At 43.3% G+C, this 23,146-nt stretch overlaps 1 protein-coding gene across 1 annotated transcript in view; it reads right to left on the bottom strand.

Annotated features, from left to right (window-relative positions):
- The window catches only part of LOC145406483 (protein O-mannosyl-transferase Tmtc1-like), an 894,634-nt gene that overhangs the window by 92,711 nt on the left and 778,777 nt on the right, over nucleotides 1–23,146 (bottom strand). The window lies entirely within an intron of this gene.

Here is a 23,146-nt window from a genome sequence, read left to right as displayed (position 1 = left end):
CTGCCGAGTCTTTCATATCCCATTCTCTCCTCTGACAGTTTTATTTGCTTCAAGAACACCTTCCCATATTACAGACACGAGAGAAACACGGTGGATGATAGAAAGTCATGCGATGGGTACAGCTTATCGTTATTACACACGACTCCATTATTCAGAAGGGCGTGTTTGAAGCGAGTACAGTTAAGGAAATATTTATCACCACCATCATGTTCCACCAACTTTGGGCGTGAACTAGTTTTCTCCATAAGACTTATTGTGCCGGTAATTCTAAGGAGCTAAAAAAATTCATTCAGATAACTTTATTACTGTATTTACTTTAACCCCAGCATAGTCAAGAGCTTACTTTACCCGCATGCTCTGTTCTAGAAGATTTTATTCATCTCTGGGAAATCTTTCGCCATCAGTCTCATTTAACCTCTGCATGGTCGAACACGTGCTTAATTATTTAACTCAGATTATCACTGACGATTTTATGTAACTTAGGGAAACCTCTGATCTTCAAATGTTTAATGCCTAACTCAATGGAACCAACATGAGGCTTATGAAATACGTCAAATGGTGCAGTGCTACAAAACTAGCCACTGTGCACTTCACTGTCCATAGTAAACATAATTAACAAAGTAAAAATATATACTTTACTCACTAGAGGTTTCTTTAATCAGTCTCGGCCCTTCGTTTTCCAGGGAGCTGGTGTCACTGCAACTACTGTATATACGACTTGGGCGGACGAAGAGTGGTGTGAAAGTATATTGGAATCCTGGTATGTGTGTGCTATGAAAATGAAATGAATAGGAGGATAGGAATGTGTGTGTGTGTGTGTGTGTGTGTGTGTGTGTGTGTGTGTGTGTGTGTGTGTGTGTGTGTGTGTGTGTGTGTGTGTGTGTGTGTGTGTGTGTGTGTGTGTGTGTGTGTGTGTGTGTGTGTGAGAGAGAGAGAGAATATTCAACCATCATCCTCCACTGAGCTCGACTCCTTTTCCCCTCTCACTTCCCCTGAAAATCCTCTCTTTCTCCCCTTTCAGAATATACGGAAAGGAAGAGGAATTTTATATACTTTTGCTACAGACTGAACTACTGACCCCAGGAGCGTTATTTTCTTTTTATTATTACCTTTTACTGATAATCTGATTCACCTTTCCTAAGTTAAAATGTAGGGAAACGGCAAAAACTACAAAACTGATGTCACCCAAATTCCAGGGGTTAAGGAATGGGAGAAAAAGGATAGGAGGGAAATCTATAGGGAGGAAGAGACAGAGAGGTGGTGAAGAGTTGGGAAGAATACGGTGAAAGAGAATAAAGAGGGAGGAAGCGACGAGAGAGAGGAAGAGGAAAAGAGAAGAATAAAGGAAAGGAAAGAAGACTGTGGTGAGACATGTTAAAAGATAGGAGAGGATAATGCGACGAAAGTATAGAGCAGGAAGAAAGGGAAGAAAAGCAATGGAGAAGAGAACGAGGAGGATAAAGAAAAGAGGAGCTGCTGATGGAAGGAAAAAGGGGGTATGGTAAAATGGAGATTAAATAGAGTTCAGAGTAAAGTGGGAAGAAAAGTATCGAATGAATTTAAAAACAGGAGAATCGAAGGGAAACAGAAAGGAAAATAATGGGAACCTGCGATTGAGAAATGGAAGAGAAAAAGTAAATGAGGACAGAAAGTGAGGAAAGGGCGTTGGGAAAAGGGAATGAGAGGAAATTGGAAGGATGAGTAGTACAGTACAAGAGTCGGCATGATCATGAAATGGTGGATGACGAGAGAAACGCCAGAGAAGAGAGAGATAAAGGCAAAATAATAAAAAGAAAAAATACAAAGGAGAGCTGGAAATAGTTGAAAAGGTATGCTGAGAGTGAGGAGGGAGGAATGTGGAGGGAGAGGGAGAGGCAGCAAAGAGAGAGGAGGAGAGGGGAGAAGAAGAGAGGGTAGGAGAGAAGAGATGGTAAGAGAGAAGAGGACAGGAAGGAAAGTGGAGGAAGAGAAAAGAGAGAAAGGATAAAAGTGGCTAGGTCAGTAAGAAAGATCAGTAGTACGAAAAGAAAGAAAGAGAAAAAGATGGATAAAAGGGAAAGCTAGCGAGGGAAAGAGAGAGAGACTGAGAGTGAGGGGAAGGGTGAGAGAGGAGGGCAGAATAATTCGAAGGGAAAGGGAGAAGGGGAGAAGAGAAGTGTGTGATTGGAGAGAAAAGTAGGGGGAAAAGGGAAGGAGAGGAGGAAAATGTATGAACTGGGAAGGCAAAGAGGAGAAAGATGACAGGAAAGAGAAGCAGAGAGAAGACGGGATATGTGTTTGAGAGAGAGAGAGAGAGAGAGAGAGAGAGAGAGAGAGAGAGAGAGAGCGAGAATAGAGAAGGAAAGAAAAAAGGTGAGGGGTGGCAAGGGAGAGGGAAAAAGGAATGAGGGTGGAAAGCGTTGGGAAAAAGGAATGAGGGTGGAAAGCGTTGGGAAACAAGGAAGGAATGGAAGAGTGTGTGAAGTTTGAGGTGGGTTACGGAAGAAAGGAAGAAGAAAGAGAAGGGAAGGGAAGGGAATGGAGGAGGAAGGAGGAAGAAGGAGGAAGAAGGAAAGGAGAAAAAGGCAAGAAATGAGAAGGGAATCTGGACATACGGTAAGAAAGGAAAAGCTTTTAAGCGATGGAGGGGTAGGAGGAAAAGAACGGAAAGGAAGGAAGGAAGGACAAAAATGGGAAGGAGAGGCGAAAAAAGAAAGGGTGGGAAAAAGAGAGGGGAGAAGTTTGTGAGAAAAATGAAAAGTGTGTCAGGGGTAAAGAGGCTTCGAGAAGAAAGGGAAGGGATGTGGGAGAAGGGAGGATGGGAGAAAAACGCAATGGTTGGGATAGGAAGATGGGAATGATAAGTTTCGAGAGAAGGCTTAAAAAGAAAAAAAGAAAAAAAGAAAGAAGGACAGTAGAACTGCGTGAAGTTTTGGGGTGTTACAGAAAAGAAAGACAGGGAGAGGAAGGGAATGGAAGGGAAGAGAAAAAATGAAGGAGGGAGAAAAAAAGGAAGAGAAGGCAGGAGGGGGGGAGGGGCCTAAAAGAAAATCCGAGTGGGAGAAGAGAGTGACTGTGAGCACAAGAATGAGGGAGGAGAAGGTTGAAGAAAAAATGAGGGAGACAGGTGAAGGGAGAAGAGGAACGAGGGAGAGAGAAGGTGGGTGTAGGAAGTACAGGAAAGAAGTTGTAGGAGTCAGAGGGGGGGGAGAGAGGGGAAAGAGGAAAGAAAGATGGAATGGAGTAGAGGGAGAATGAAGAAGGAGAGGGAGGTGGGAATAGGGGAGAGAGTAAAAATGGAAGGAGAGAAGGAATGGGAGATAGGACGGAGGGAGGGAAATAAGGAATTAGGAGAACGAGAGAAAAAAAAGGTTGGGACAGTAAGTCAGTGAGAGACAGGAGAGGATGGAAGAAAGGTAGAGGGAAAAGGAGGGACGAGGGGGAATGAGGAAGAAGGGAGGAGATCAGGAAAGGTAGAAAGAGGAGGGAAAGATAAGAGAGAACGGGAGAATGGGACGGATGAAAAAGGAGGGAGAAAAAGAGAGAGGGAATGAGAGAAAGAATGAGGGAAAGAGAGAAATGGTGGGGGAGAGGGAGCAGAGGCCAGGGATGTGAGAGTCGAATTCCCAAACTTTCCAATTGCAATGGCTTCTCGTTTCAACACCCCCGCCCCCCCTCTTTCTATTCCTTTCAACCCTTTACAGAGAGTATGCATATTTAAAAAATCATTTTTGGTATCACCAGACGATGCTCTTCTCTTTTTAAATCCTTTATTCTCTCCCTTACTGCTCTTATCATCCCTTTACTACGAATACCCTGTACATACGAGGATATCTGATGGATGCTCCCAGGGGCTAGACTGGAAATGCTGTTGTTACTGAGTTACTGAGGGCCTGTTATCTGTGTTAGGGTACCCAGCATCACACGCCAGCCTACACTGTCATAACATGGGATTCATTCTCTGTCGGGAGATAGTAGATAAGGTATTAAATTTTGAAATGAAGTAGTTAACCTCTGACAATGGGTAATGGAGTTTAAAATATAATGTGCTGGTATTAATAAGAAATTACGACACCCCTCAGTTTTAATATACAAGATTTTCTGTTTCCTAAAATTTCAGGTTAATTATAATAGTTTTTGAATAGTTATGGTAAGCTTGGATTGATCACTGTTTGAGTTCTGGTAGGATAGGTCTCTAGATTGGGTAGATATGTGGATCTGTGACTAGTTGTAATGGATGGGTGGAAGGACAGAAATAGATTAAACAGATGAGCGGATGGAACGGCAGGACAGACATCGATAACTGGATATATGGGTATTGGTGGCGTCCAGCAACTATCATGCACGCCAGGAGTTGCCAAGTGTCTCTGACTTACCAAACTCCCATGTGTCTGAAGGCAACCGAAAATCCATTTAGCCGCCGCTTCATGTTTTGCCGTTAGCCCTTTTCCCAAGTGTCCGGCATCAAGCAGTTTGACGAAATAGTTTAATGTGCTCGGGCTATCCAGACGATGCTATTTTCGTTTAAACACCTCCAATTTTTCCCTTTTCATTTCTATTCTGTTCACCCCTTTACATAGCGCACATGGTTTTTACTGCATTCGTGCTACTTTTTTTTTTTTTTTTTTTTTTACAGTCTTGCAGGCTTCTGCCTTTGGTTCCTTCTTCATTGCGTTAAAAAAGGCTCAATAAAAAGGCCTTTTGTACCAATGGAGTACTAAGCCTCTTCGAATCGAAAAGTTTCTCCTAAACTACATATAATTTTCTGAGAGTATGAAGGAAAAAAAGACTTCCAGAGCTTGTGGGGATAAAAAAAAAAAAAAAAAAAAAAAAATAGTGGCGAATATATTCCGAAAGTCATACAAAAAATAATAAAGATGAGCCACATTTATTAATCATTTCAACTGCCTTCATTTTAATGGGTGTTAAAATTCATGTGCCACATTTTTCTTATTCATTCAATAATTATTTAATTTTTCCCACTAAAATTCACAATAATTATTAGAATTTTTGTGAGAAAGTTCTCCCATCCGAACTGAATTCCGTCATCCAACTGCGATGTATTTTTCCCGCTCAGTTTTATTCGTCCAACTCTTTCCATGTCATAACTTTTTCCTTTATAGTTCGTCTCTGCACAGCTGGCTTTCTTTGACCGATGAGTGTGCCTTATGCTGTGTTCTTTGTCCTCTTCCTCCTCCTTTTCCTCTCTCTCTCTCTCTCTCCCTCTCTCTCTTTCCTAACGCCAGACTGGATTTTACCGTCGTCGTCATGTGTATATGTACAAAATTCAATGAGTATATTGCATCATCCCTTTCCCTACCATCCCCCCCACCACCACCACCACCACCATCATCACAGCTTTTTTATATATATTCTTCATCTCTTTACTTCGATAACCCATTAATTTTGTACTTAACTCCTTCAGCAACATTACCTCTTTTCTACCAAATTATATCCACGCTTTCGCCAAACAGTTCAAATCATCTTCGCGGAGACATCACGGACGGACGAGAAGGTCAAAGACAAATTTTCGGGTATCTGCTTCACTGAGATCCAATTTCCCTTCTCTGTCCCTCTGGTTATGTTGGCAATAGTTCCAGCCCAGCCAGTAAATCATTCCAACTGGATCTCCTCAAGTTTCCACCGCTGTGTGTCTTTATTTCCGCCAAATTTTTAACATGTAGTCCCATTCCTCAGCATTTTACAGCAACATTTTTACAGTACTATTCTTTTATTCGTCTACTGTTTATCTCTCTTTCGTTTTGCTTCCTCTTCTTTCTTCTTCTTCCTCTTCTTCTTCTTCAAGGAATACAATTATCAGTGACATTTTATTTAGCTGGATTATCTTAAAGCAATAGTTCTGGAGTACAGTTCTCTTCCCTAATTCATTTTTTTCTTCCTGGAACCTGTTTACAGTGGTCAGTAACTTCATATATTTTATACTGCTTTTTTTTCCTTCTCTAACAGTTCTTTAACATGTTTCTGGATTACCTCTTTCTCCATCTCCTAAGTAACTAATGAGCTGGACTAATGATGATGATAATGGTGGCGTTAACGCTGATGATAATGAAAACCATGATGATGATGATGATGATGATGAAAAACGATAATGACGATGGCAATAATGGGGATCAAGGTGATGAAGACAATGGTGATGATGATAACCATAATGATGACAATGATAATGACGACGATGATGAAAACGACGATGATGATGATGATGATGATAACGAGGATGCACATTTGTCTAACATATTCCTGGAGCTATTTTTTTTTCCTCGGACTCGTTTTTTGCCCCAGTGTTCCGCCCCATGACACCAGGGCAGAGCGTTCCTCCTGTTAACACCACCTTGGGGACTGCATAGGTAAGGCTGACTTCGACCCCGCTGATTCTCTCATCTGCAGAATCACTTCACCCCCCCCACCCTCTCTCTCTCTCTCTCTCTCTCTCTCTCTCTCTCGGTGATTCTGTGGCCGTGTAGATCTGTGGCTGTATGAATTTGTGGCTTCTCCGACTATGATTATGTATTTCACAGGGCCATGACTGTTTTGATCACTGTACTCGGTTGAACTTCATCTGACAAAAATCCCTAACCGTTTCTGCGTAAGGAACTGGAGGGGAGACTCGACAAATAACTAAGGAGACACATTCCCGTCTCATTTCTAAGGCTCGTCAAAGTTCACGCAAGCGCTACTTAGTATTGATGCCATGGGAGTGGCCCAACTCCATCAGATGATAATGAACCGACTATAGGACCCCACTGGTTTTCTCATACTCTTAATCATTTGGTCTTTGTCTCTCTGTTACGTTAATTACTTTGTGGCTGTGTTGCTCTGTACTTCTCCGACCGGAATAATATCTATCACTACAAAATAATTATTACCACTAATATAATTATAGAACTACGACCACTTATCAAAATGAACAGACGACACATGCATGGAGAGGCACATAAAAAGAGTTGCACTTTTTTTTTTTTTTTTACTTCACAATTAATGGAGCAATCTTTTCCCCACAGACATTTCGAGGGGCGTTTCTTGTGTGAAATGCTACGCCCGTGATGGACACGAACGTTTCGAAGGCTTAAATGAAAACTGAATGGATATTGGGTTCCTAGCACTGGGAATCTGTTAACAATGCCCCTGTTATTGTGTTTTTCTGTTCTTGTTTGTAGATCCCTTCCTGCCTCACGTACTATCACAGGTGCAAACAGGGTTGGGATGGTAATGTTGATGATGATGTCAATGGACGAAGAAGCTTATGACGACGACGATGACAATGACGACTGTACGCTCTTGGAATCCCCGAGGACCTGTATCTACACGTCGGTGGCTCATGTCCGCGTGCGTCTCTCTCGTGCTCAGCAGCTAATAATATGATTTTTCTTTTAAAGGCCAACCCTCGACGCATTTAACCCTTCACAATATCCATCACCTATCTGTGCCCACCAGAGACTCCAGATATAGTCCTCTGCTGCACTGCCAGTTTTAATATGTGACGACCCTGGATATATACAGTCCGTTCCATGAAGCCCATCTGTCCTCCTACATGCAGCAGATGACGCACACACTATCACATGCCTACCAGCGCATCACTAGACTACCGTGTCTCTGTTTACCATCCTGTCGCCAATATACTTCTGTGTCACTGCATACCATCACATCCCCACTAAACTACTGTGTCTGTCTACCATCATATATCACCACTATACTACCGTGACACTGTCTACCATCACGTCGCCACTATACTACTGTGTTTCTGTCTACTATCACGTCGTCACTAAACTACTGTCTCTCTGTCTACCATCACGTCGCCACTACACTACTGTGTTTCTGTCTACCATCACGTCGCCACTATACTACTGTGTCCCTGTCTACCGTCACGTATCACCACTATACTACTGTGTGTCTGTATATCATGAAGTCCCCACTAGACTACTGTGTCTACCATCACGTCGCCACTATACTATTGTGTCTCAGTCTACCGTCACGTATCAATACTATACTACTGTGTCTCTGTCTTGCACACTACCCATTAAATTATGTTCCATCACACTCGGAGGCCGCCATCATCACTGCTTATATTTTATGGATCTGTGCTTGGATTCACAAACACACCTAAAACCCATTCCCTCTGGAAACTAAGAACTGCTTTCAAGACAAGGGAAGGAGAGTGAGGAAACGTCCCTTGTCTCTTGTTCCACCAGGTGATATCTGACGAACTCACAATTCCTCAAGCACAGAAACAGCTGCCGTTTTTATGCTCTAGTAACCTAGATTTGCTTGTCAAGGCTGGACAAGGAAGGGAGAGTACAGAAACCTCACATGCCTCTTGCTCTTCCTCCTGTAACAAATCTTCGTGTTTGTCATGCATATGACATTGATATGCTACTATATTAGCACCGAGGCAGTCGTTATCTTCGTCTCTGCACGCCTGTCTCTGTAGCCGTCTATCTGTTTCCCAAGTCAAAGTGCGAGGTGGAAGAGGGGGAGAGTCGAGGGCGCGGGAGACGGAGGGAATCATAACATAAACAGAGACGGCCAGACAAGACACGGAAAACTGTCCACCAGCACCACAGCGAGTCTGGGCGGCGTGTCAAGGAGGACGAACAACCCAGTGACAGCGGCAGGAACCAGCACATACACCAGAATGGGTTAGTATCACACCACCAATACCCGGGTCCGGCATTAAGGAAACACGGGGCGACACGAGGCAAGGATGGGGGGCGGCGCTTACGACAGAATATGTTTGGTGGGACGCACACGGAATGATGGACGCTTGGACACAGACAAAAGGGACACAAGCCACAGACAAGGCGGCTGCACACACACACACACACACACACACACACAGAATGCACAGTGAGGTTGGATGGTGAGGATATGGAGAATGTTAGTGCATTCAAGTACTTGGGCAGTGTGATGAGTAAGGATGGAACTTTGGGTGATGAAGTGCTTGAAAGGGTACAGCAGGGAAGGAAGGTTGTTGGTTCACTGAAAGCAGTGATGAGAAATAGGGAGGTGAGTATGGATGTTAAGAAGTCACTGGATGATAGTACTGTGATCCCTGCCCTGACGTATGGAAGAGAGCATGGACCTTGCTAGAGGGGAACAAGTCAAGACTAGGAGCAGTGGAAATGAGTTACTTGAGAGGGGCATGTGGAGTGATATGGAGGGATAGGTTGACTAATGAAGAAGTGAAAGAATGTTGTGGGGTGGATGTGGACGTGGTTGAGAAAATTAGGAGAAATACAATGAGGTGGTTTGGACATGTGGAGAGAATGGAGAATGAAAGACTGACCAAGAGGGTGTATGTGGGTGAAGTGGAGGGAGGGAGAGGGAGGGGAAGACCGAGGATGAGGTGGAGGGATGGAGTTGAGGTATTTTTTTTTTTTTATGTGTCCGACTCTGGCCATAGGCTTCACAGCCTGCTTTATGAGGGAGGGGGGAGTGAGTTGAGGGGAGGGCAGTCAAATGGTGGGTGACAGAGCGACTTGGAGGTGTTTCTGTCTGCGGCCACCTTTTGCGGGATTAGGGCGTCGGGATATATATATATATATATATATATATATACATACACACACACTCACACACAACCTTTTCCCCCTCTTATGACCAATGACATAAATATCGGTGTACTTGTTGTATATTCCGGCAAGACTCTTGGACAAAGTGCATAATCTCACTTGTCCCTGTTCAGTGAACAATTATTATTATTATTATTATTATTATTATTATTATTATTATTATTACAATAAATTCATATTCTATCTATCTATCTATAGCCCGACGCCCCAATTCCGCAAAGGGTGGCCGCAGACAAAACGCCTCCAAGTCGCTCTGTCACCCACCATTTGACTACCCTCCCCCCAACTCACCCCCCCCTCCCTCATATACCTCTCAACTCCATCCCTCCACCTCATCCTTGGTCTACCTCTCCCTCTCCCTCCTCCCACCTCACCCACATACACACTCTTAGTCAGTCTTTCATTCTCCATTCTCTCCACATGTCCAAACCACCTCAGTGTATTTCTCCTAATCTTCTCAACGACATCCACATCCACCCCACAGCGTTCCTTCATTGATTCATATTGATAATAATAATTACTCATAATTCTGAAACTTCAATAACACTTTGACAAGTTTATTTATCGAAATGAATCAGTACTTATGTTCGCAACTGTACACTGGCAATACTGATTGCAGGTGACTGTATTTACAGTCACAGAAACAAAACAGACACCGATCCTGACTACGATTAAGCAATTTTTATTAACATAAACTTTCTGTCTACTGACTATCACAATAGGAAAGACTTCTGGCACTGGATACATATTAGAAAGTTATATCGAATATTGCCAGTTCGAAACGTTTCTCTTGAATGAATAAATGGAGATGGCAAGGATAAAAAAAAAAAAAGCAATTTAACTGCATGGGTTTACCTCTTCGGTACGATCATGCTCCATTTATTTCCCTTATTTCCGTTGCCTTCTTACAGTTTTACTCGACTTCGGAGACAGTCCTCAATCTGAAAGGGTTATTTAGTTTTCGCACTTCACTATTGGGGGCCTTATTAAAAATAAATCTAGTGAAAGGGTTTATTCGTTGGTCTCTCTCTCTCTCTCTCTCTCTCTCTCTCTCTCTCTCTCTCTCTCTCTCTCTCTCTCTCACGAAACGGGCGTGGGTGTTAGGGTGTGTGAGAGAAGGCGTAGTTCAGTACCAGCTTCCCCCACCCTATTCTCCCCTCCCTCCTCCCTCCACCCTCTGCCTTGCTGGTCCCCCTTCCCCCTGTCATTGCCCCCTCCCATCACCCTCTTCCCCTTCCTCTTCCCCCTCCACCTCCCCCTCCCCTTCCCCCCTCACTCTTTGCCCGTCCCCCACCACCTCTCGCTCTGTCAATACTTTAAAGGGCACCAACTCGGAAAAAAAGACGGCCTTAGGTTCTGTGGAGGTGAGAGAGAGAGAGAGAGAGAGAGAGAGAGAGAGACAGAGACAGAGACAGAGAGAGAGAGAGACAGAGACAGAGACAGACAGACAGACAGAGACAGATAGACAGACACAGAGGCGGGAGGGAGGGTTACCGACAAAAACTGCAGATATATAGACGGACAGATTGATAGACAGACAGACAGACAGATACAGATACACAGATAAATATAATGGGATACTGAGACAAGAGAATAAAGTGAGTTTCATCCCAACCCTCAGCGACAGTCGTCCTTCAGCTGAGAAAATACGTGTACGAGAAACAAGAATGAAGTTACAAAACCAACTCGCTGATGGCGTTACTGCGTAGTGCCTCTCGTCTCCTCAATACGGAGATTTTTTTTTTTTACATTATTAAAACCATGTATTATATAACAAGAAATGTCGAGAAGGTACTCTGGCTGAAAATTTTAATCGAAAATATTTAAAAAGGAATAAAAAAAAACAAGAAGGAACTAGAGAAGGTCTTCATATTAACTAAAGTAAAAGAAAAAAAAAAAAGATGGAGGATGTAAGAAAAGTACAACTAAATAATGAAACTAGGTCGAAACGAGGCAAAGGACGTCAAGAAATTAAGGGCAAACTGACCATGCATAGGGAAAGAAAGGGCTTCATAACAAGATAAAATAAACAAAAAGGAAGTGCAGGAAAACAGAATGGGTTTGGAGGAAGCAAATTGGTGGAATCGACTAAAGGGAAACACGAAATGGAGAGTAAACAAAGCAGAAATAGAGAAGGAAGGAGGGGTTATAGCAGAAGTAAATTAAACAAATATTAACCAGGGAAACCAGTGGACCATGAGATAGGATATACGTAGAATCGAGAAAGGGAAAACTCTGTGTGTGTGTGTGTGTGTGTGTGTGTGTGTGTGTGTGTGTGTGTGTGTGTGTGTGTGTGTGTGTGTGTGTGTGTGTGTGTGTGTGTGTGTGTGTGTGTGTGTGTGTGTGTGTGTGTGTGTGTGTGTGTGTGTGTGTGTGTGTGTGTGAGAGAAAGAGAAAGAGAGAGAGAGGGAGAGAGAGAGTAAATGACATGCCATATTCCGCAGGGGATCCACAATGACCTCTGCATACCAGCACGACCAACCTAACTACCCTAGCTTACTGCTGTCATTAGGGCTCATATCAACTCTCTCTCCCTCTCTCTCTCTCTCTCTAACCATAGCGCCATGGCTTACTGCTGTCATTTGTGCCCATATCAATACTCTTATTACTAGCATTACCACTAAGCTCCCTGCCGCCCCTACTAAGCCCTCCCATTCTCTCTCTCCCTCTCTCTCTCTCTCTCTCTCTCTCTCTCTCACACACACACACACACACACACACACACACACACACATTCACACGGTTTTAATGGTTTTATTATGATGTTGAATGATCCAATTTCTGACCTTCTTACGTGAAAAAGAGCGTGTGGGGGCCATTAACCATAATTTATATATATATGTGATTCTTTTATGGGGGGAAGTATCATTGTAGCGTGGTGGCTGAAACTAATTAAAGGAAGATATAACAGTGGCAGGATAAGGCAGTTCGGTGGTCGATACGAGAAAGGATAAAGAACAGATGCTGTGATATAAGGGGTAGTAATAGTAGTATATGAGTGGGAGAAGGAGACCTCGGCATGGAGCTAAGTGGAGGGACAGTGTAGACAAGTACAGTGTGGTTCATATATAACGTTTCTCTTCCCCTTCACTGAGAGATTTCTTGTGTGTTTCAGGAACGGCTCTTTCAGCGTGTCTACCCTGCATCACTAACTAATGTTCTACTTCCACTGTCACACCCATGCCCATACTAGCAGACTAAGCCTTCCCCGCAACCCAAGAGATACTGCCTCATGTGCTTCTAGTGGAGCGCTGTTTATGGACCATCTTGTATATCAGAGACAGTAGAGTGACCTAGGACGAAGGGTCGTTGGTGTGCAGAGACAGAACTAACTGGAATTCCTGTTATCAGAACCACCACAATTTTATAGTATGCCACGACGTGCAATACATATACAGTGACAGTGTGTGTCGAGGTGGTAGTTGTGGTAGTGGTGGTTTAGTGAATGTTGCTGCTGTTATTTATGGGCAAAATGATAGCAAAAGATAATTTGTGTTAACGATGGCAATAATTTGGTTGTAGTAGCCTACTGATGGTAAATGGTGGTGGTGGTGGTGGTGGTGGTCGTGGCAGACATGTTATGGTGACAATAATGGTTATGGTGGTAATGGTAAGAAGATGGCACGGTAGTTGTGGAGGTTGAGTTGGGAATGGTGGATACGTCGGTGCAAGTAGTGTGGCGGGAATGGTAATATGATGGTGTGAGGGTAACTATGGTGTTAAAAGTAAAGGAAGCAATTGCAATGGTAAATCTATAGTAAAGTATTTATGTCTACAGTTTGGCATTCATGGCAGAGGTGATAATGGGAAAGAGGTAATGCCTGTGGTAGAAACTGTGGTAGTGATGGTGGCAGTAATGGTGATGGGTAGGAAAGATGTGTTAGTGATTGGAATAGTTGTCATTTTGGTGTTAACAGTGATAATAATGGAAGTGGGCATGGTAGATATGGCAGTGGTACGGTAAAACTTGTGGTGGTAATGGTAAGAGGCAATGGTAGTGGTGATTATGGTAGTGGAGGCTGGGGCAGGGATGATTGGAACGGAAATGGTAGAGGTGATAGTGCTAATGGTGCAGGGGGGGTTGGTAGATACGGCAGTGGTATGGTAGCGGCAGTGACAGTGGTGGTAATGATTAAAAAAAAAAAAAAAAAAAAGGGGGCACTGGTAGAGATGATTATTGTAGTAGAGGTTGGGAAAAAGGTGATAGAAATGGTAGTGGTAGCAGTGGTAGAGGTACAGGTATTCGTAGTAGTGGTAGTGTACGCCTGGCAGAGGTACAGGTATTAGTGGTACTGGTAGTGTATGCGGTGGTAGAGGTACAGGTATTAGTGGTAGTGGTAGTGTATGCAGTGGTAGAGGTACAGGTATTAGTGGTAGTGGTAGTGTACGCGTGGTAGAGGTACAGGTATTAGTGGTACTGGTAGTGTATGCGGTGGTAGAGGTACAGGTATTAGTGGTAATGGTAGTGAATGCGGTGGTAGAGGTACAGGTATTAGTGGTACTATTAATGTATGCGGTGGTAAAGGTACAGGTATTAGTGGTAATGGTAGTGTACGCGTGGTAGAGGTACAGGTATTAGTGGTACTATTAATGTATGCGGTGGTAGAGGTACAGGTATTAGTGGTAGTGGTAGTGTACGCGTGGTAGAGGTACAGGTATTAGTGGTAGTGGTAGTGTACGCGTGGTAGAGGTACAGGTATTAGTGGTAGTGGTAGTGTACGTGTGGTTGAGGTACAGGTATTAGTGGTAGTGGTAGTGTATGCGGTGGTAGAGGTACAGATATTAGTGGTAGTGGTAGCGTATTAGTGTATGCGGTGGTAGAGGTACAGGTATTAATGGCAGTGGTAGTGTACGCGTGGTAGAGGTACAGGTATTAGTGGTAGGGGTAGTGTATGCGGTGGTAGAGGTACAGGTATTAGTGGTAGTGGTATTGGTATAGCGGATCCCGAGGGTAGTGTGACAAGGTCTCATTCCACCTTAACCCAGGATCGTGTGACTTCCTGGTAGTTCTAGAGTTAGTGGCAGCACATGAGGCAGGCTAGCTGTGTTGTTAAAGGTGGTAGACGTGGTAGCTGTGATGCTAAGTGTTGGTAGCTGAGGTGTTAGTGGCATGTGATGTTTGTGGTGATAATGATAACAGAAAGTAGTAGTAGTAGTCTTTTTACAGTAACAGTGTACGTAACACTGAAATTAGTATAGAAGCAGTTATGAAGCAGTGTTTGGTATTGCAGAGAGAGCTAGGATTTTGCTCAACGAAATAAAATCGCCTAGTAATAGCCTGACTGAAATAATCTAGGTGTTCTTAACAACAAATGTTTCAGTGTTAGTACAGACATTGCAGTAGAACAGGACAACACTGACTCTACCGTTTTCTGCTAGTTAGGATTTTTTTTCATCTGGCCCAAATCTGGGGTTTAAGCATGAATGAATACTCAAGTGTGTTCCTAACAGCAGAGGTAGTTATGGTGACAGCTTTAATGCTAAAGCAGCCTCTGTAAGAGAAGAGACCATGCTGTGATAATTTGGAAGTTAGTTGTATGGGATGATAATTATAGTGGTAGCTGTGTGACTAGACTAGTGAGGATGTAGTAATGGTAGTGCAGCAGTACTAGCAGTAATAGAACATATGGTTGCTTTAGTGAAGATGTCAGTGATGATATCAGTTGTAGCTGTGATGGTAGCAGTGACATATGTGGTAGTGGTGAAGTGGTAGTGCTAGTAATAAATAAGATAATAATTTTCTGTTTCTTTATTCACTGCAGCCAGCGGTTGAATACACACACAAATCCTTCGTCTCGTATCCTAACCTAAAGTTGTCAAAAGGCTGACCCTCTTGTGCCACTGGACTGATGGTGGCAATAGCAGTATAAGTGGTCCTGGTCGGAGTGGTAGTGGCAGTGGTGATATTGGTAGCGGTAAATGCAGGGGTGGTAGTGGCAATGGTAGCAGTGAGCGTGCTGGCAGCAGAGAATTTGGGGCAGTGCAGTGATGGTGGCAAGAGTAATGGTAGTTGTATCAGATAGAGTGGTAGCAGTAGTAGTAAATGCAGCACTGCAGTGATCGTATTAAAAATAGTGGTAATAGTCGTGATGGTAGTGAGGATGATGTTGATGCAAGTGGCAGTAATGACATGGGAAATTGGGGTGATGGGGCAGTTGCGATGGTAGCAGAGGTGGTGGCAATGGAGAGGTGTGGCAACAACACTAATGACAGCAGGGGTGGTAGCAGTGATGTGGGGTGAAAACAGTAGAAGTGGTGGCAGAGGTGACAGTGAAGGTAGCAGAGGTGGTATCAGTGGTGTGGTGAGGTGTTAGAACAGTGGTACTGGTGGCAGGGGCGGTAACAATGGTAGCAGGGGTGGTGGCATTGGTGTGGTGTGGTATCAAGAGTACCGGTGGCAGTGACGGTAATGATAGTTGCAGGTGTGGAAGCAATGGTAGCAGGGAGGGTAGCAATGGTAGCACTGTGGGTTGCAATGGTAGCAGTGGGGGTTGCAATGGTAGCAGGGATAGCAGCAGTGGTGTGATGGGGTAACAATAGTAGTGGTAGCAGGAGAGGCAGTGATGGTACCGGGGGTGGTAGCAGTGGTATGTTTTGGTAACAGCAGTGCTGGTGATAGAGGTGGTAGCTATGGTATCAGCGGTGGTGGCAGTGCTGTTGTGTGGTGGTAGTAGTGGTAATGGTGGCAAGGGTGGAAACGATAGTAGCCGGGGTGGCGGCAATGGAGTGGTGTGGTGGTAGTAGTGGTGGCAGGGGTGGTGGCGATGGTGTGGTGTGCTAGTAGTAGTAGTAGTAGCAGCAGGGGTGGTAGCAGTGGTGTGGCATGGTAGCAGTATTGGTGGCAGGGGTGGTAGCAATGATAAGACGGTTAGTAGCAGTGGTGTGGTGCAGCAGTGGTGTGGTGCAGCAGTGGTGTGGTGGCAGGGATGGAGTTGTGAAGGTAGTAAGAGATGAGGAGGTGTGGTGTGACTGGGTGTCGTTCATCCTAGGACTAGTGTTGTGTGACTTGTCCCCACTCTGCCTAACCCCTGACCTCCTACATGCCTACCTACCTGCCTCTCACTCCACCCTCACTGCCTTTTCTCTCTCTTTCTTTCTCTCTTTCTCTTTCGTTTCCTTTCTTTCTTCCTACCTTTTTATTTCAACTGCTTTCTCCCTCTCTTTCCTTCCCCACCCCCCCTTTCATCTACTTCCTCTCTCCCTCTTCCACTCCACTGTTACCCTCCTTTATTTCTTCTCTGCTTCATCTATATTCTTTTCATTCTTCCTCTCCCTCTACCTAATATTCTGTGTATGCCTATCTTCCTTCCTTCCTATCCTTCCCTCCCTCCCTCTTTCTCATCTCTACTGCTACCATCCTCCTACTTTACATCTATTCTCTACCCTTTTCTTCTCTAAGTTCTCTCCCTTCTTTTCCTTTCATCTGTGTTTCCACTTTTCATTCCTGTCTCCTTACTTCCAATACTTCCAATTTTATCTCCCTTCTTGTTTTCCTTCCTACCTACTTGGCATTTGTGTTCTACTTTGAAAATTTATGACGATTTTACCATATTAACTCCTTCACTATGACTGTGTGTTTTGTATTTATTTCTTTTTCTTCCAGACGATGAAGTTCAACAATAGGAAGCGTTTGACAAAGAATGGGCTAAAAATGATTCCCATTAAACTATTCTAGTATGAAGCGTCTTCCCAAAGCTAAAATAATAGTAATACTACTACTACTACTAATAATAATAATAATAACAACAACAACAACTACAATAATAATAATAATAATAAAAACAATAATAATAATAATAATGATGATGATGATGATGATGAAGAAGAAGAAGAAAAAAAAGAAAAAGAAGAAGAAGAGGAACAACAACAACAACAATCATAATAATAATAATAATAATAATAATATAACTAACATTTTATTTTCACCCACTTTCCTCCTTAATCATACTTTTAGTCACACCTCCTCGCTTACTTTTATCCTTTATATGCTTCTCTCTCATTTCCTTCCTGATCATTTTTATATTTTTTCTCACTTATCCTCTCCGTCTCACTTCCATCTCTCACCTTGTCACCCATAATTGCATTCTGCTTATCTTCAGTCTCTCTCTCTCTCTCTCTCTCTCTCTCTCTCTCTCTCTCTCTCTCTCTCTCTCTCTCTCTCTCTCTCTCTCTCTCTCTCTCTCTCTCTCTCTCTCTCTCTCTCTCTCTCTCTCTCTCTCTCTCTCTCTCTCTCTCTCTCTCTCTCTCACACACACACACACACACACACACACACATACTAAGCAAACCATATATATCTTCGTCCCTCCCTACCGCATTAACTCATTTTCCCTTCCTTCCATTACCATGTACATTCCGTATTATCTCTCATCCCCAGCTACTCACAACACACTAAAACACGCAAACGGATACTCAAACACACAAACAAACACACACACACACACACACACACACACACACACACACACACACACACACACACACACACAACACGCGAAAACACAAAAAAAACACGAACGCACCAACCTAACCGCACACGAATTTTCATCTCTCTCTCTCTATCTCTCTCTCTCTCTCTCTCTCTCTCTCTCTCAACCCTTCCCTTCCTTTCGCTGGGGCTTGCGTGAGGGAGGTAATGCTCTCGCTGGGCCGGCAACGTGAGCGAACATACATTAGAGAGGAATTTCATGCACCCAGATCTCTGCGCTCCATGCATTCTATCATTCCTCTCGCCTCTGAATTTTGGAGGGTGACTGGGATGATCTAAATACTACACTCACTGCCACTCACTGCACTCCTCTTAAGTCCATTAACCATTCTTATTTATTTATTTATTTATTTATTGGTGGCATGGATTTTAGTTTCTAGTTTTTCACCCTTTTGCTACAATATCGTATTACTTTTCCTTTTTCTTGCTAGATCTAGGTCAATTTCATCAGCTTAGAAGGGGTTAGGTATAGCTTTAATGAACCCTTTCTCTGTCAAGGGGCTAAGCTATGATGAATGTAACATGGAAAATAATAACTGAAGTAAAAAAAAAAAAATCAAGTTACTGTTCGGTGCATAATTACTGAGGCTTTCTCAACAAATTCATCAGTGCGTTTTTTTTTTTTTTTTTTAATGTCTATTTTACTATGTTACTTTGATTACATTATTCGAAAGTTAAAGGGTATAAGGTAAGTGGACTGCTGAGTTTTGAGAGTTGCTCGCATGATCTGAATAGTCTTTGCTACGGCTCGGGGAGGAAAGTGGTTCTATGGATTATTGAATGGAAGGTTTGATACGTATATATTCTAGCTTATGTTTTTGTTTAATGGGAGGAGGAACAGGTTAGGCTATATGACTACTTGAGCAGAGTTATCGTTTCATTTAATAATTTATTTTATTTTACCTTATTTCTTGGTTATCGACAGAACTGAGGGGAATGGCTCTATGGACAGCTGAGTGGATGCAGATTTATATATATATATATATATATATATATATATATATATATATATATATATATATATATATATATATAAATATATATATATATATATATATATATATATATATATACATATAACCTTATATATATATATTTTTTTATTTTTTTTATTTTTGCTCCTGGGAGAGGAAACTGGAGAAACAGATTTGTGAGATCCTTTTCTTTTTCGTTTTGGTGGTACAGATTTTTGTTATTCACTCTGTTCTTACTGGAACAGGAACACACAACAAAGATTTTTGTATGTTTGTTTTCTTACACGTCTTGATGCGGTATCTATTAACGAACCTTGCCGACAAGTGGTAAAGGAATCGACAGTGGTTAAAGGGGCTGAGCATATTTACCTTCGCCTTTTCCCTCAAATTAGCATTTTCCATTTAGTTCCTCCTCCTTCCCTCGTCTAAAATCCTCCCTTCCAAGTACCTCTCCGACTTCCATCGCTTCCCCTCCGTTTGTTAAATCACACACTACCTCTGTTTACTCTCCTGGCTCCCCTATCATCAGACCGAATCTTTCCCCTCTTATCCATTCCCTCCCCTCTCCTCTCCTCTCTTATTCTCTTGTCTCTCGCTCATCTCTCTCTCTCTCTCTCTCTCCCCCAACTTCAAGGATCACCCAATATCCAGGAGCCACCTAAGCCCTTCTAGCTTGGAAGTTTCTTTACATCTATCTATCTGTCTACCTACCCACCTATCAACCTGTGTGTCTTTGTACTGTCAGACCGATAGTTTTCCGTGATGTACCCAAAAAAAAAAAAAAAATAATAATCATACAATACTTCAGTCAAAACTCCTCGCTACTCTTTTCCCCCCACTTATACCACTCTTGCTGTTAACATTGCTCCCACTACTACTACCACTACTACTCTTCCATCACTGCTTTTCCTACTGCCACTGTTACTTCTACTACTACCCTTATTCCCTTGCTACGCTTCTCCTCAGCCGCTTCAAGCTTCAGCCCCTCTTACTCCTAGTCTTTCTAATCATTATTTTATCTTGTCTTTTCAGGCACCCCTCGAAAACCAGCTATTCGTGTTTTCCCCGGCTCCATTTAACTCTCTATGGCAATTAATCACTTTTCCCTTCTGACAGTTCAAGCTTATTCCACTTACTCATTCTAACCATCAGTCTATCTTATCCTTCCAGTCAGAGCTCTATAATCAATCTTTTTTCTAGCATCTATTCCTTTCAACCCAATCACCTTTCCCTCCCACCACTACAAACTAGCTACAGTTGTTTACTGTATAGTACTTCCAACAACATTTCTTCTTGCATTTCCAGTTAGCCCTATGAAGACATCTCAAGGAGGCTATTTTTTTCTCTAACACTCCAATTTCCATCAAATAATTTCCCTCTAACACATAACCCTCATAAACCCAGCCAATCACCACTGCCTTCTACTACTTCAAACTAGTCCCATCAATCCCATCTCCTACTTCTCCTACTACGCACCTTTCTACCCTACCCTTCCAACCAGCATCCAATATTTTCCTTACTCTCCCCTTCTCCTCCTCCTCCACCTCCTCCTTCTTCCCCTCGTCCTATCAGGAGAAATATTCCTATAAACCACGAGTTATTAAGAACTCCCGAGTAATCACTTCAGCATCAAAGCCTCGTCCGTCTGTGTGTGTGTGTGTGTGTGTGTGTGTGTGTGTGTGTGTGTGTGTGTGTGTGTGTGTGTGTGTGTGTGTGTGTGTGTGTGTGTGTGTGTGTGTGTAAAAGCTGTCCTCAGCTGTCATACATTCTTTTGTGCAGCTTTTTGTTATGAAGTAATATACCTTAAAAGCTTTCGTTCTCTCTCTCTCTCTCTCTCTCTCTCTCTCTCTCTCTCTCTCTGTGGAGGATGTCTGTCTGCCTGTCTCTACGTAGCTTCCTATCTATCTACCTGCCTATCTATCAATCAATCTATCATCAATCCCTTTCACCCTTCCTCCCTCTCGTTTCCCTCCTCCTCCTCCTTCCATTCCATCAAAGCTGAGCCGACCCTTCTTTTTCAGCATCGTTCTCGAGGTGATTAAAGCGCTCCTCCTGTTTCTATATCAAATAATTGGATTTGGATCAAAGGCGTATTTAATAATCGACGTCCTCTGGGTCCCCTTTCACGACTTGCACGTCCCCTTCCCCTCTCGTCGTTCTCTCTCTGTCTCTGTCTGTCTGTCTGTCTGTGTGTGTGTGTGTCTCTCTCTCTCCCTCTCTCTCTCTCTCTCTCTCTCTTCTCACCTTTTCCGACCTCCTCCTTCCATTCACCCTCCAGTCCTTACTCCCCTTCCGTCTCCACCTACCTCTCTCCTCCCTCATTTCCCGGCCCCTTCTCTCTCCCTTCCCCCCACCCCTCCTCCGCCCCCCGCGTGTGTGTATCCAGGCGTGTTTTAATATTTTGTGACCCTCAATTATCGTAGCATCGGGTCCCTCTGATGTTGTGACTATATACGGTCACATTTTCATGGATTTTTCACGGGAATTTGGACTACATGGTAAAATATATAATTTATGTGATGGGCTTTTAGCTTTCGTTGTTAAGTAGTTAAGACACTTCACTTCTTCACTGCCACAATCATCACTATCATCATTATTAGCAACAATTTAGTTATAATCATCATCATCATCATCACTGGCGTCATCATCACCTCTATCTCCATTTACTTAATCATTTTATTTGAAAACGAATTAACCTAAAACACAGAAAATCACCAATACTTTGTCTAAGGTGGGTTTGGCTGCTTTACATACACCCGGTACACCCGCACTCCAATCCTGCCCTCCCTCACCTTGTTCTAAAACCCCTCATTCCAACTCATATTCCAACCCGCCAATCTCCTCCCAATCCTTACAAGGTTGCTAATAACTCTCTCTCTCTCTCTCTCTCTCTCTCCTTTTCCTTCACCCCCCTCCGGCCTAAAGCACATCTTCTCTTATACGAGGCTGTAAAATTTTCGTAATTAGTGCTTTAATGGCCTGACAGAAAATCCCTGGCCGGCTGCGAAACCCTGACCCTTCTCTCTCTCTCTCTCTCTCTCTCTCTCTCCACTAACTCTAACACCAACCCTAACTCTCTCTAACACGAACAATATCACTAACTCCAACACTAAAACTAACACTAACACTCTCTCTCTCTCTCTCTCTCTCTCTCTCTCTCTCTCTCTCTCTCCACACTAACTCTAACACCAACCCTAACTCTCTCTCTCTCTAACACGAACAATAACACTAACTCCAACACTAACACTAACATACACACACACACTCTCACTCACTCTCTCTCTCTCTCTCTCTCTCTCTCCCTGCCAGCCAGCATGCCTGTGCGTTTACTTCCCCATCTCTCCATTCCTCCTCCCACCAATTTTTTTTCTTTTCACTTTTCCACCTCCCTCACTGTTTTCCTGTTTTCTTCTCTTTTGCCTGTTTCTCCTCCTATCTACATACCGTTACTCCCGTCTATTTCAACACTTATCTACCTCAGTATCTATGTCTCCTTTCTTCACCTGCCTACTGTCTTCCGTGTCTGCTGCTGCTTTTTTCCTGTCTGTCTGTTTTCTTGCCCTCTATTTCACGTGTGTCACTCTTTCTAATATTCCTTTCTCTTTTTCATAGCTCGCCTTTTCACTCTTCTCCAGCCTGTCTCCTCTTCTGTCGACCTGCTTTCCTGTCTATAGTACCTGGTTTCTGTCCTGCCTACTACGGACCCTTTTCTTCTTTCAATATTCATTCTCGCTTCCATAAGACCCACTCATTTTGCTACTGTCTGCCTTGTCTTCTGTCTGACTGTCCATTCGTTCACCTGTTTCCCTGCTTCCCTGTCTAAATTCCTGGCTGCCTAGGTCACAACTCCTTCCTTCCACTCTCATCTCCTCCCATTTGCACCACTTCCTCTTTATCTTTCTCATGTCTACCTATTCTTCTACTTATCTTTCTACCGACCTGTCCCCCTTCCTGTCTTTCTGCCTCCCTTCCTCTCTGCATCTCTTCCTCCCTGTCTGTCTTCCTGCCTTTCTGCCTGCCTCCCTTCCTCTCTGCCTGCCACCTTTCCTCCCTCTCTGCTTCCCTTTCTCCATGCCTGCTTATACACGCCAGCCTTGATGTCCACCTCCCTTTCTTCC

This window comes from Coenobita brevimanus, chromosome 70, assembly GCF_032717465.1.
Source record: "Coenobita brevimanus isolate Jiangsu-jjx chromosome 70, ASM3271746v2, whole genome shotgun sequence".
Classification (NCBI taxonomy): Eukaryota; Metazoa; Arthropoda; class Malacostraca; order Decapoda; family Coenobitidae; genus Coenobita; species Coenobita brevimanus.
Note: the sequence above shows the minus strand (reverse complement) of the source record. Positions and strands in the feature narration are given on the sequence as shown.